Source organism: Muscardinus avellanarius (genome assembly GCF_963383645.1).
Source record: "Muscardinus avellanarius genome assembly, chromosome: 14".
Taxonomy (NCBI): Eukaryota; Metazoa; Chordata; class Mammalia; order Rodentia; family Gliridae; genus Muscardinus; species Muscardinus avellanarius.
Genome location: NC_137800.1, coordinates 31,839,652 through 31,854,014, shown reverse-complemented (window position 1 = coordinate 31,854,014; position 14,363 = coordinate 31,839,652).

Below are 14,363 nucleotides of genomic sequence, written 5' to 3'. Positions count from 1 at the left end.
CATTCTACCTCCAAGAGAGGTAGAATAAATAGGGTCTAACTAGATTGACAAGAGACTTTCCATGTTGCTGATGCTGTTCTCCAACCTCAGATCCTCCTTAGTCTCCCAAGTGCTGAAATTACAGGTATGTGCCACTACGCCCAGATCCTAAAATAGTTTCTTGAAATTATTTATGAAGATGAAATAGGCTCCGTGTGGTGGCACACACTTGTAAAACCAGTACTTGGGAGAGTAAGACAGGAGGATTGCAGGTTTGTGGCTAGCCTCAGCTACTTAGTGAGGGCCTCCAAGTCTTAGTGAGAACTTGTTTCAAAATAAAGACTTAAAAAAATAGGGATGGGGGTGTAGCTCAGAGGTAGAATGCCCCTGGGACTCATCCCCAGTATGGCAAAAAAAAGAAAGAAAAAGAAAATTAAAGAAAGTCACCATATTCACAAGTGAATGTTTTAGTTCTTACTCAACTTTCTCCATTCCTGAGAAATTTTCATCTGAATAATTGTAATATAAAAGTATGTATCCTTTAACTAATTTTAATTTTCTACATATAACATGTACCCCATATATATATATATATATATATATATATATATATACACACATATATATACACACATATATACACACACACACACACACACATATATATATATATATAAACATACAAAGATAAAGCTTTCTTAATTACTGTGGTAAAATGGATAAGGCATCACAGGTATATATATATATATATATACATATATATATATATATATATGTATATATATATAAAGTTCCTATGCTATCTGTAATGAATCATTAATCATATTGATGTTGCATGACAAATTTTATTTAATCTTTCTGCTTGAAGCACAACTTTCTTCTCAAGGACAAGACTCTCAGATCCCTTTTTCTTCACGCTGCGCTGTGTAAAGCACAGTCACTACATTCACACAGGGCTTGTCTTGAAGTCTGGCTCCCTCGTTTGCTGGCTGTCTGATGTTAGCAAGTTGCAGAAAGTCTGTGAAGCTCAGCTTTATACTTGAAGTGCTATGTGAGGATCAAAGGCAAAAGTGTTTTTTACGGTGTCAGGCATATTCGCTTCTCTTAATTCATGGTGGTTATTATTGTATTTTTGTTTGTTTAATCTCTCAATTTATTATACATGCTAATATTCACCTTGACATTAGGAAAAGTATATCCACTGACAAGGAATCCTAAGATGAATACAACGTTTTCCTTGATTGCATAGTCCACCATATTAGGTGAATTTATAAAAATGACTCTCCAAGATTCTTATCTCCTGGTATCTCAAACTCTTGGGTATGGACTACAAACATTTTTTAAATTTCCAATCAGTTCACTTCAAATATAGAAAGCAATTGCTGTTAAACTTGTGCTTGGGAAGCTGAGACAGGAGGATTGCAGGTTTAGACCTAATCATGGCAACTTAGTGAGACCCTGTCTCAAAATAAAAAAAATAAAATTGGGCTACGGATATAGCTCAAAGGTAGCACGCCCCAGGAGTCAATACCCAGTATAACAATACATGCATGTACATATACATACATACATACAGAGAGAGAGAGAGAGAGAGAGAGAGAGAAAGAGAGAGAGAGAGAGAGAGAGAGAGAGAACGAACAAGCCTAACTATGATAGGCTTGATGCAGGCACAAATGTTCTATAACAAGGCAGGCATCAAAGACACAATAGGAAGTGAGGGATATTCACATTTTAAGTAGGATCCTATCTGCTGTGCCTGGTTTGGCCACAAGCCAAGGGATATGGGTGGTTTAAGAGCTGGCAACAAGCCCTGGCCCACAGCAAGAAAACAGGGACCTCAGTCCTACAACTTTAAGGGCTGGATCCTGCCAACCCAGGTGGTTATTTCCTAAACCCAGAGATGATAACCAGGCTGTTCAAAACCTTGAGGGCGTGCTTTAGAGAGTTGTTGTTTTTTTTACCCCATTATGATGTATGAATACAATGCACCGATAAAAAAAAAAAAAAAAAAAAAAAAACCTTGAGGGTAGCCTTGTGAAATCCTAAGCAGAGGATTCAGGTGCTCGGGACTTCAGATTTATAGGACTGAACTAGCAGATGGGTATTGTTATAAGCTACTCAGTTATGGTATTATGTTGTGCTACAATAGGAAACTAGTACAGCCACTGTTTGTTTTATTAATTCTGGTGTGTTCCACAGTATGGTCCCTATTTTTATAGTAAGTGATCAATAAATGTCCATGAACTGTTGTGTGACTTCTCAAATATCTTGTCATTTATAAAAGCTTCCTTTTGGTTATTTGTCATGGATCTCACTGATGAAAAAAAAAAAAAAAAGGCAAGCGCAGAGTTAGCCAAGTGCAGTGGTGCACACCTGTATTCCCAGTACTTGGGGCTCTGAAATGGGAGGATCATCTGTCCTAGGATAGCCTCAGCAGCAAAGAGGCCTTCAGCAACCTAGTGACACCTTGTTCCGATAAAATAAAAAATAAAAAAGGGGCTGAGGATTAAGCTCAGAGGTAGAACCTCCCTGGGCTCAGTCTCTAGTACTACACACACACACACACACACACACACACACACACACACACCTGCGCACACAACAAAAAGCAAAAGTTAAAACAATGTATTCCTTCATCACTATCTAGAAACACACCCACTATTTTCCCCCTTGCTATTCAGGTTTTATTTTATTTTATTTTATTTTATTTTATTTTATTGTGGTACTGGGGTTCGTGGAAAGCCTTCTACCTCCGGGCTACACTCCCAGACCTATTTTATACTTTTTTTATTTTGGAAACAGGGTCTCTTAAGCCAGCGCGGCTGGCTTTGAACCTGCGCGATCCTCCTGTCTCCATCTCCCAAGCTCGGGGATTACAAGTTTATGCCACCACGCCCGGCTGCTATTCAGGTTTTAAATAACCTGATACTTTGATAAACTTCCTGATGAACCTCACATTCTCTTCTTGATTTATCTAAATTACATGCAAATTAATTTCAAATCCTATAGTATTTCTACATGTCAAGTTGATTGTGCAGCTATTATGCTAACAAATACCCAATTTTACTAACTTCCATTTCAAGTTTATTTTAATTTCATACTTTTATGATATTCAAATCTATTCAAGTAGTGTTTTCAAGAAGGCTCCTTTAAAGGCAATTTAGCATCGTGACCAAGTTTCTTAACTCTGAGATTGTTCCACAGCTTGTAGCTGCATGACCTTGGGTGAGTTCCTCCTCCTATCTCTTTCCTAGATACCTCATACAAAAATAGGAGTAAGTCATCATGTCTACTTCAAAGCTTCTTGTAGAGAATAAACGAGTTAAAATATGCAAAGCACACAGAATAGTTCCTGACACCATAACGATTATAGAACTACCTGATGCTATGATTTAATTTTGCATGTCTACATTCAAATGCTAAATATTTTTTTTAGGTAGGATATAAACAGTTAAACGGCTCCCTTTGACTATATGCTGTGTAGTTTCATTTTTACCCCCTTTAATGGTAACAAAATTGCTTTGAATTATCTCTGTTTAATATTCTGGTGCACATTTCCAAAGGCAATGCTGTTTTGTTTTGTTTTAAAAATTTTAAATCTTTTCTGCTGCTAGGAGAATGGTGGCCTTTCTAGAAAATTTAAAACTAAAATACTGAATGCAAGGTCCATATCCACAGCATGTCAATGGGAGAGTAAAAAGTACTTAGCACTCTCTGCAGACTGACAGTGCTTCCAGTATTCACTCATGAGTCTCTTCTAAATTACCGCTGAAATGTACAACTCAAGATCATATGCATGTTCAACCACTGAACTGGAATAGATACTACGGTGATGCTTGAATTCACTTTTCTCGGATTGAAAGGATAATGCACCAGTGCCACCTAGTTGTTCAAATACAATGTGCTACTTATTTATTCTTAAAAGAAGCTATACTTCTATGAGAAGTCACAATGTAAAATTTTAATTTTTCTTACCAATGATATAGTCCCTTTATTTATTTTAACAAATACTCATCATCTGCAAGGGATAAATGTTATAAATTCAAGGTTCAGTTTAAAGTAGAGATGCCTCATGTTTATTTTATTTATGTGAGAAGGTTAGCAAGCTTCACATACTAATTTTCAATAATCTACCTTAATTTTTCTAGTATTTGAATTATTTAACACATCTGCCACATTAGCATATATTAGTTATATATTACTGGATGTCCCAGAGATTCAGGCTCCACAAAGTAGACATGTGTATTATTATTAAAATTGAGATACCTTTGGGGATATTCAGAGGTGAAATGACACATAGATTCACATGCTAGATAATAATTAAATATTGCTGGGTATGGTAGTGCAAGCCCATAAATCCTATTGGGGAGGCTCAAACAGGAGGACCACAGGTTCCAGAGCAGCCTCAGCAACATAGCTAGACTCTCAGCAGCCTAGTAAGACTGTTTCAAAACAAAACAAAAATAATTAAAAAAAAAAAGGCTGAGGATATAGTTTGGAGGTAAAATGCCTGTGGATCAATATCAATCTCCAATACCAAAAAAGAAAGAATTAAATGTCAATTCTATACTAATGTATACACAATTAATAGCCCAAATTAGTCACTTTGCCTGGGAAATATTTGTCCGGTGCTGGTGACCCATCAAAATTACTGTGATACACACAGGACATAAATTGGTTCTGTAAGACAGGAAGATCTCACATTCTGTGCAGTCTAAGCTAGGATTGAACAGTGGAGGGAAGAACTCAGAGGTAAGAGGGAGGCCTTGAGCAGTCAGGCCAAAGGCTACAGGAGACTCTAGTGCTGCGAAAAGTCCTCTGAAGAGAAGGAAGGCAAAATGTCTAGCAGCAACCCCTCCCCTGAGCTGTTACCCTGTGTTCCCGTTCACCCAACTTCAGGGTGAAGAAACCCAAACCCAAAGCAACACAACCAAGGAATCATAATCCCCTCTACTCACATGACAGAGTCCTGTCACAGGGAACTCCCCTTCTAGTCCTCCACCTTTCCTCTCTACTGAAGGAGTGCAAAATGACTGTGTATCCTGGGCTCAGTCACTAGCAAAGGCTGCTGCCCTGTGAGTGGTTTTGGGGACTAGATACACACAACATACAGCAGTATGGAGGAAGGAGAAGATATGGAGAAACATCAGCATAGAGAGAGAAAAGTCAAACTAAGATCATTTGCACACAGTAGAGAAGGAGAAGCATTTATACTTTTATAGCCTCATAACCCTGTTAGCACGTGCAGACTGGCACTTCATAGGACATCCTTGGAACTTGTGTATAGCAACTTAGTTCCTCCTTCTTGCCCCAGAGTTATCTCACTGAGTATCTGGGCTATGGATACACATGTAGTGCCCACTGGTGAGCAGAGACACACCTGCTCTTATGCAACATTTGCTTAAAGGTGCAAGATACCATGTGCAAAGAACTGTGCAAGTTCTGAGGTTTGTTTGTTTGTTTGTTTGTTTTTGGTGGTACTGGAGGGGGAACCCAGGACCTTTTCTACCTCTGGGCTATACTCCCAGACCTATTTTCTACTTTATTTGGAAACAGGGTCTCACTAAATTGCTGAGAGCCTCACTAAGTAGCTGAGGCTGGGTTCCAACCGGTGCGATTCTCCTGTCTCAGCCTCCCAAGCGCTGGCATTACAAGCATGAGCCACCATGCCTGGCTAATTTCTGAGGTTTTTAACAAAAAATCTACAGCTAGAGAAAAAAAATGACAGAAGGTATAGATTGCTTATATTCAATAATAAAAAGTGTCTAAGTCTTACTAGATCCTTTGACCTTAAAAAAGTTTATTACATTTTTATAATAAATACCCAGTTTTTCTAGTCTGGTACAAAGTAACAATATACTTGGTCTTGAACAAAATAGTGTAACACTTTTATGCCTCTGTAAAAATGTATTATTTAGGTTAGATGATTGCTCTGGATTTCATGTGTCTATCACGTGTCAGTATTCCACTGACTCCTGACTAATAGCTCACAAGAAAAGAAAGCAAATCAGGAAGAAAACCCAAGATGCTGCTTCTCAGTCAGCTCTTTCTTCCTTTCTTTTTTATTTTACCTTGAGATCATTTGCTTTCTAAAAAAAAACACATTTCTAAGCCATTCAAAATTTACCTTCTTTATTAAGAAAATAAAGACTAAACAGAAAAAAGTCACAAAGACCACTTTAAAGCAAAGATAATATTTTGTAATCACTGTCATCATCAAATAGTGCATTGTTGGCAAGAAAGTGATTTTATTTTTTTTATTTTTATTTTTTGGTGGTACTGGGGGTAGAACTCAGAGACTTTCTACTTCCAAGCTATACTCCCAGACCTATTTTATATTTTATTTGGAAACAGGGTATCACTAAGTAGCCAAGATCCTCACTAAGTAGCTGAGGCTGTCTTTGAACCTGTGCAATCCTCCTGTCTCAGTCTCCCAAGGACAGGGATTACAAGCGTGTGTGACCCCACCCAGCATGAGAAAGTAATTTTAAAACAGGAAGCACCCTAAACTTTTAAGAAATCTGAGTCTCTTACCTAAAACAAACAAACAAACAAACAAAAAAACCAAAATGCCAAAATAGAGGTAGAAATCCTATGACTTCAAGGTACTAAAACCTAATTAATTTTTTGCCGGACATGGTGGCACAAGCTTATAATCCCAGCGCTTAGGAGGCTGAGACAGGAGAATCACACAGGTTCAAAGCCAGCCTCAGCTACTTAGTGAGGCTCTCAGCAACTTAGTGAGACCCTGTTTCTAAATAAAGTATAAAATAGGTCTGGGAGTGTAGCCCAGAGGTAGACAAGCCCCTGGGTTCCACCCCCAGTAGCACCAACAAAAACAAACAAACAAAAAATAAAATAAAACCTAAATAATTTTTTAAACATCATTACCTACAAATTTTACATAAACTTAAAGTATATTTGAAATCCAGTTTGTCAATCCACTTAGATGTTTCCACAACTGTAGGCCTGGGATTTTTATCCTACACATTAATGATGGAGATTGTCATATGATTAAAGCAAAAATAACTATATATGGTATTACTGCTTTCCTTTAAAGATGCATTAAAATCCACTAGAATTAGAAGAACAGAGAACTTATTTAAATATATAGACCTTTCTATGTAATTTGCAATCTAGTCCACAAACTAATTTAAACTGCTACTGGAATATAAAACTGCAGCATACATAGTTCAATGCTCACTGGAATAAGTGTAATTGCAAATAAATTCAATCAGTAATATTGCTGAAATCATTTTGCCATTATTTTTCCCCAAGCATAATGATCTGAGTTCTTGGGATTTAGGATGCTATGGTTTGAATGTATGTATTCCTTCAAAATGTATATGGTAGACCCTAATAGTCAATGTGACCATATTAAAAGGCAGGTCCTGGTGAAAATAATTAAGTCATGAGGGCTCTACCTCATGATTATAAGTCACTTATAAAGAAGCTGAAGGCATGCTCTAGTGCCTTTTATTCTTCTTGCCCTCTGCCCTGTGAGAACACAACTATTAATCCCAGCAGGGAAGAAACAATAAGATGTCATTAATGCAGCAGATACAAAACTTTCACCAGACTGACTGTACCACGATCTTGGATATACCAGCCACCAAAACTAGAAGAAATAACTTTCTATTAGTTATAAATTACTTACCCTAAGGTATTTTGCTATAGCAATACAAAAGACCAAATCATAGGGTCTGATAAAGAGATCACTACCTGGTCACCAAATCTTTTACCTCTTCTTACTAGATATAAAGCCTAACTTAAAATTTCCTTTTCCTTTGCAGTAAAGTGGAATTGTAGGTTATAAATGGAAATTATGTATAGCACTTACAGATCCAACCTATTTTTTAAAAAACCTGTGTTCTTCCTTACTGTCTACTTGATATAATAACATGGGGATCTTGAAAGTCAACGTTGAATGTGACTGAATTGAAAGATGGGAATAGTCTGAGTCCCAAAATTATCATGTGGAGGAGAGCTCTCTGGCCAGGAAGAGTAATTTTGTATTTCTTATTAAAAAATATATTATATATAAACTATATATATAAGCTATATATATTATATATATAAACTATATATATAAACTATATATATATTTAAGTCTCTGAGCTTTTGGAATTTATCTTTGTCAATAGCTAGTGATATCTTAACCAATATAGATATTGGAACCTTAAAGTGCTGTACTAAAGTATAAATATTTGTTATTATCTTAGCAGGAAATGAAGATAGGAGGTTGAAAAGATATAGGGCCACACTTCACAGTGGCAAACATGATAATCTCTGGCCCATGGTAACCTGGAAGGCAGAAGAAAGGTAACTCCAGTTGAAATCAGTTGAAAAAGGCAGAGTGGTTGTGTGTAAGCATTACTTTCAGTATTTATCAAAATATTCTAGGGGAAGGATATGTAAAGGCAAGGATTCTAAGCAAAGATAAAGAGACTCAAAAATATGAGGGTTTCAAGACTGTGAAAAGTCAGTGGTTTTAGAACTCCAATAAAGAAAGGTGAGGATGAAAGAGGCTTTGAAAGACAAAGCCTATTAAGGCCCTGACAGAATCAACAATCAGATTAAGGGTATGGATTCATATCAAGGTTACCATCTCCAGTGGCCTCAGTCAGGCTGCTAAATTAGGAGAGAGAAAGGGAAAGAGTTAGAGATAGAAACACCACACACACACACACACACACACACACACACACGCAAAAGGAGAAATCAATCATGAGAACTGAGAAAGAAATTGGGTTTGGGTCCTGCTACATAGAAATTACTGGAAGCAAACACAAGAAGTTTATTAGGTTTCCAAGGTAATTGCATTATCAAAAAAAAAAAAAAAAAACCACAAGTCCAGGCCAAAACAGCCTTTGGCTCTATGAATTTAATCCCATCCTCAGGCCCTCTGGTGATGAAGAAAAGAGTTGGTGAGAGTTGCAAACCTGGGAAGAAGTTCTAGTGACCAACAGATTTGCCTATGGAGAACAGAAACCAGGAGACTACTCACAAAGACTACAAAACACATGCACAGGCACTCCTCCCAGAGGGTCCTGTCAGGATCTAATCAAAACACTTTCTCTACCACCAAGTCAGGGCCTCTCAAAAGAATTTTATTATTGCGTTGGACCAGTGACTGTTAAGTGCTCCCCCCCACACACACATACTTTTCCCTTTTGTGTAAGAAAATTAAAATCCATCTTACTCCTTCCTTCACAGGTCTCTGAAACACAAGTATATGTGTATGTGTGTGTGTGTGTGTGTGTGTGTACTTGGAATGGAACCCAGGGGTGTTCTACCTCTGATTGATAACCCCAGCCCTATTTTTTATTCTTTATTTTGAAACAGGGTTTCCCTGAGTTGCAAGGGACCTCACAAAGTATAGCTGAGGCTGTCTGCAAACTACAATCTTCCTGTCTCAGCCTCCCAAATGCTGCCAAATGCTGGGATTACAAGTGCAACCACACCAGGTACTACAAAAACCAACTATAAGGATGGCAAACATAAATGTCTAGAGGCCAAGTTAATAACACACCTAAGTTAAACACTGCATACAAGCATCCCTCAGTGTCAGCAGAGACTGGTTTCAAGATCCTCTGTGGATATCAAAATAGCAGATCCTCAAACCATTTATATAAAATGTGATAGTATTTGCATAAAACCTATGTACATCCTCCACAAAACTTCACATCATCTGTAGATTACTCATTATGCCTAATACAATATAAATATTATAGTTATTATATTGTACTATTTCTGGAATGTGGAGAAGAAAAAGAAGAATCTGTACATGACCAACAAATACAATTGCCATCTTTAATATTTTTGACTTGTCATTCTTTAAATCCATATATATCAAACCAAAGGATATGAAAATCCAATTGTATTTTAAGAATTGTGGTTATTTTATTATAATATAGAGTAGGAGATGACTGGCACTTCCCAACTTCTAAATATTATTGCCAAAGGACTTTCATATTATTGAATAAACCCCAAAATCTAGATTTTCATATAATGTTGGATTAAAATTATAAAAGAAATTTTACAGGTATATAGAAATATTTGTAGAGACAAATTTTGACTGTGGGCTGCCCCATTTTCTGTTTTTGACATAATTTTAAGACACTAATCGGTCAATGACAAAAATAAGATGATTATGAACAACTGATTCTTTTTCTGTTAAAGGCCTGAAATAATAGCACAGAATTTGCTAAGTGAGATAAACAGTGATTCCTCATACAAATATCTCAAAAATTCAAATAGACCATGAAGAAAAGCTTTCTTCCATTTTAAGTGCTATGTGTGCAGTGGGTGAAGTTTGAAGGCATACTGATGTTTCCAATTATTTATTTTTAAACAATAAGGCTTAAAATAAAAAAATAAAAATCTGCCAGAACAATACATTCCAAAGTTAGAAAAGATCTGAGTTTAAAAGGATGGATGCTTACTTCTCATCTACTCAATCGACATCCGCGCTATTTTCAGGCTGGAAACAAGTTTGTTGTGATTATTGTTTGCGACTCTCTTTTAAACATGAACCTTGTTAGTAAAGAATTAATTTATAGCCGGGCGTGGTGGCGCACGCTTGTAATCCCCGCGCTTGGGAGGCAGAGACAGGAGGATCGCGCAGGTTCGAAGCCAGCCGCGCGCGCTGGCTTAGGAGAGCCTGTTTCCAAATAAAAAAGTATAAAAAATAGGTCTGGGAGTGTAGCCCGGAAGTAGAAGGGCTTCCAGGAACCCCAGTACCACCAAAAAAAAAAAAAAAAAAAGAATTAATTTATATTTAAAGTGTATCTGAAATTTATAAGCATTGGAGTTCATAATTTTGGCATCTAAAACATGGCCTTATTTTCACTGAGTAGTTTCTAAGAAAAAAAGAGATGGAAATAGCATACTTTGACCAAAAAAATTATTAAGATGGCAAAATAAAAACACAGGACAAGATGAACACTGTACCACATGTTTCTATCAAGAATAGCACAATGGAATATATTCAGATTGATTGTTTTGAAAATCCCAGTTTTACATTCTGTCACTATGCTTTAAGCACATAATATTTTCATAAAATGACAATCTATCGATAAGCAAATAGGACAAGTTGACAACAGTAAGTCAATTCTCTCTACTTACTATTTCTCACATTTGTGCTTTTAGGTTTCCCTTCAGAATCAAAGAAACATGGTAAAATCATTTAAATTGAATCTTTATCAGTAACAGTGTCAAAATATCAGCAAATTAAATCAGCTGCAACTATGATGTTTGTTTACTATTTTATACAATTTGTGGCATTTTATAAATTATTTTGTTCATAATGTTTATAGACAAGAGTTGAAATTAAGTTCTTATTTCCTCATCAGTACACACACTACCTGAAGCTACTTTAAAACTATAATTTCACATGCTTTGTGAAGGTGCAATCTAAATATTTAGAGAGATGGTCTATAAATAAAAGAAACATAAAAGATAGAATGAAATACAATTATTCTTTTATGTCTGTGTATAGTACTGGGGATTGAACCCGGGAGCATTCTACCTCTGAGCTATACCCTCATTCCTGTTTTTTATTCTTTATTTTAAAATAGAGTTTCACTAAGTTGTGGAGGGCTTAAGTAGCTGAGGCTAGCCATAGACCTACAATTCTCCTTCCTCAGCCTCCCAAGAACTGGGATTACAAGCATGCGCCACCATGCCTGGCTGAAGTACAATTATTCTGAATCCCTGAATATATTATTAGTTCACAACCTGTAAATATAAAAACTTTAAACTCATTTGAATGTAATTAATTTTCAAGCCTTTACTTTATGTCCCCTAGCTTTCCCTCAACCGGGCAACACACCTGTTTTTATGACATTGGAGGAAACCCACGTTAGCTACTTGGTTTTATTTTCTTAAATATAAAAACATGACAAGAGATTGTGATGGACAACAAGCATCAGAAAAAAATAAAAGATACATAAATAAATATTACAAAGTAAGGCATCAGAACAGCTACTTTATAGAATAGTCAGGATGTTGTAAATCCTCAAGAATCCTGGCTCAGTGCTCGTTCTTGGTCTTATTAGTGAAGTCCTTTTTTACACTATTCTTCTAAATGTTGAGTTACTTAAGTGTGGGCCTCCATCTCTCTCTTCCATTCTTTTTCTATAGTTTTCCCTACATTATCTCATCCTACCCATGTCGGCACACAACATATAGACAGATGACTCTCTGATGTATGTTTTTAATTTTCACTCCTCCTTTAAGATAGACTCATATCTAATCACCTGTAATATCTCTACTTGACATCTAAGTTTATTTCAATTTTCTTGTGCCTCTCATTAACCCCAATTATACTGTTTCTATCCCATGTCTATCGATACCCTGGTTGAGGTATGCAGGCCAAAATACATGTCATCTTTATTCTTCTCTACCTTTTCACCTCCCACATGTGACCTCAATCATTGTTTTCTCAGTCTGGAATATTTTCCTCTGGAACAAAGATTCTTCTTACTGAAAAATTTTAATCTCCTGAATTCTTTCTGACTAGACCCTACCTTGGCCTTCCTCCTCTTTTCTTGTACAGCCTAGTTGAGCACAAATCCTGCTAAGCAGTTTATTGACAATTCCCCACCATTTGTTTGTGATATTTTATCCTCCTGGTATGGTTTTGGTAATAATCCTGACAAATCTGTTTAGGCATGAAGCCCTTATATTTGATGTTTATTGAAGCACAAATAATATATTTTAAAGCTTTAAATACATTATTCAAATTAAAACAATTAATAGAAACAGTCACTTAAATATGAAACACCGGAGGGGCAGGAAATGAAAATAAATTTGATCCTCTCTTTTTTTTTCTCCTGGTAGTTCTGGGGAATGAATGCAGAGGTGCCCTACCATTAAGCTGCACTCCTACACCTTTTTAGTTACCTTTTCATTTCATTTTGAAATAGGGGCTGTGTTAGCTGCAGGGGCTGGCCTTGAATTTGTCACCCTCCTGTCTCAGCCTCCCAAGAAGTGGGAGGTATATTATCACACTAGGCTTGAATCTTCATCTTTCCTAAATGAGAATCAATTGATTAAAAAAATTATCTAAAATTGAAATCAAGAAAGAGAAGAATTACTTGGAGACATAGGTAAACGTAGATAAAGGAAGAACAGAAAATCTTACTAGATTTGCCTCAGGGGAAGGGGATAGGAAAAAGAATGAAGGAGCATAATTTCTTTGCTTTTTCTAAGTTTAGTTGTATGGTAGTATCTCCTCATGTACATAGATATTACTTTATTTTTTTTAATTGAGTTAAAAATAAAATTTGCAGATGCTTCTTTACTTAATTTCCATTCCTCAATAAATATATTGTTTTCATAAAGCATTTTTCTTCTACTGATCCTGTGCTCAGTGTTCCCTGAGCATCTGTGTTCTTACCTTAGTCATCCTCAGGGAGGTAAAGATGAAGCCAGAAATATTGTTTGACCATAATTGTGTGGGTGCATTCTATTTAGCTTTCCATCTTACACACCTTCTGTGATTGTTGAAATCCTCTTTTCAAACACTAACGTGGATGGTAAGCAGTAGATACCTATAATCCAATACTCAATCTCCATCAATCATTTCTCTGCTTAGGCTTTAAATCGCTCGTGACCTGGGTTTACTGGACCAAGATGGAACCTCTTCTTCTTCCTGCTCCCTGGTTAGAGAACCAAGCTAAGTGGACTTTATTGCTGAATATATTAAAGTCTTCATCATTCCTCAGCCAAAAGAAAGGCAGGGACTCCTCTATTCTTCAGAGATCCCAGCTCTCTTGTTCTTCCTATGGCTCCTTCCTATGATTAACTTTGTGTTTTAGAGTAAAACAAGCCCTAGCCACTCCTGTGCCTGTTTGGAGTCTTTTTAAGTTGTTGCTTCTGAATTGCTGTATAAAGATATCACAACAGGGAGATAGTAGAACATTTCAAGCTAGAAAGTAGTTTCCACCTGGCTGAAGGAGGCTTTACTTTCTCTAGGTAATGGATTTCACTACATTAGAATCTGCAGGCAAAAAGACATGGTATGTATTTTATACTATGTTTCTGCTTCTAGGCCACAGTATTTTACCATCTTCCTACTTTTTGCAAGACTTTGAGAATGGACATGTATCCAATGCCTGGAATGTTTACAATGGGGAGGAGCAAATTTGATTCCTTAACCAAAATGTCCATTTACTTATGTTTATTATGTAAAAATTCACTCTCATTATCAATCTATTTGTATTCACTTAGCTGCTTCTCTGATTGAAGAATGGTAGGATTGGTGTCAGAGGTATCTTGAGATGTATGAAAAAAAAAGTTGATATTAATACTATATTGTATTATAAAGCAGGATGGAAAAAATATGATGCCTGCTTGCCATGAACCTGCAAAGACTTGCC